Source organism: Mesoplodon bidens (assembly GCF_964165515.1).
Source record: "Mesoplodon bidens genome assembly, chromosome: 3".
In the NCBI taxonomy this organism is placed as follows: Eukaryota; Metazoa; Chordata; class Mammalia; order Artiodactyla; family Ziphiidae; genus Mesoplodon; species Mesoplodon bidens.
This window is the reverse complement of record NC_138178.1, coordinates 177921936-177923343: the sequence shown is the minus strand read 5'-3', so window position 1 is coordinate 177923343 and position 1408 is coordinate 177921936. Positions and strand designations below refer to the sequence as shown.

At 49.4% G+C, this 1408-nt stretch overlaps 1 pseudogene across 1 annotated transcript; it reads right to left on the bottom strand.

Moving 5' to 3' along the window:
* Window positions 1–474: 474 nt before the first annotated feature.
* LOC308614459 (prothymosin alpha-like) lies at window positions 475–850 on the bottom strand (annotated as a pseudogene). The gene has a single exon. The product of its transcript is annotated as a prothymosin alpha-like (transcript).
* Between the last annotated feature and the right edge of the window lie 558 nt (window positions 851–1408).

The window sequence follows — 1408 nt, the reverse complement described above, 5'->3', positions numbered from 1 at the left end:
TTTATCTTTGGCCTTTTTAACCATCGCACACAAACCAACTACTTATCGTACGGCTAAGTACATACGCAAAAAAAGTTACGGGAATGCTCGGAATAAGATTTTTTTTTGTTGTTGTTGTTTTTGCTTTTTTTACAAGTTTTTTTTTCTCCTTTGAGATTGTAATGAACATGGTTGCACCACAAGTAAAGTCAGAAGTAGGACAAAGAACGTTCCGAAGGCTGATTTGGTCATCCGAGGTCATTAAAAATGGTGACCCCCTAACAATATGTACAAAAATACAAAGTGTAGATAAAAAATACAAACAAATTTTCCTCTTTAAAGTACTTTAAGGTGAAAAAGCAGGGCCTTGGAAGTTGTGGTTCTTTTTTCCTCCCCTGTTGCAAATTCGCGTTGTGGTTCTGGCTGGGTGGCGGGGACCGCGTGTCACCTGCGGGTGGCGCTGCCCGCATGGGCGGGCGGACAGGCGGGACCCTCCTCTAAGGGGACCACGTTTAGATTCTGCGACGGGAAGTGGAAGGTGACTAGGTCACGGTGGCCCTTTAAGTTTAACTTTTCCTTTTGTGCTGTCCAGCCCTCCTCATCGGTCTTCCGCTTCTTGGTGTCAACATCGTCATCCTCCTCATCTTCAGCTGCCCGTCTGCGTGTAGCTGCCTCGGACTCCTCACCTTCATGTCCATCACCCTCCTCCGCTTCTTCATCTACCTCGTTGTCGGCCTCTTGCTCCCCATTTTCCTCGCTAGCATTCCCACGAGCAGGTGCCCCTCTGCCATTCTCTGCCTCCTCCACAACTTCCTTCTTGGAAGTCCTCGGTGGTGATTTTGGAGCTGGTGTCCGAGGCCGCGTCTGACATGACGGGGGCACGCCGGTGATCCGACGCAGCGGACTAAGAAGAAAGCGGGAGGGGCTTCCCTGGTGGCGCAGTGGTTGAGAGTCCGCCTGCCGATGCAGGGGACACGGGTTCGTGCCCCGGTCCGGGAAGATCCCACATGCCGCGGAGCAGCTGGGCCCGTGAGCCATGGCCGCTGAGCCTGCGCGTCCGGAGCCTGTGTTCCGCAACGGGAGAGGCCACAACAGTGAGAGGCCCGCGTACCGCAAAAAAAAAAAAAGAAAAAAGAAAAAAAGAAAGCGGCAGTTCGACGACTCTGGCGATAAAGCTGCCGGAGTCCGCGGCAGCGGCGGTGACTGCGGCGGGCGGGGAGCCGGTCACGGGAACAATGCAAAGATGGCTTTTCAGAGAAGCCAGTCGTGTATGGGTTTTTAAATAAAACCCAACATGATTTCCTGGAATAAATCCCACTTGATCACAAGGCAATCTCTTTTTTATATTTTACTATTTATTTGCTAATATATAATATTAATATAATTAATAGAATATATAATTTCTTATATTCATTTTGCTAACATATAA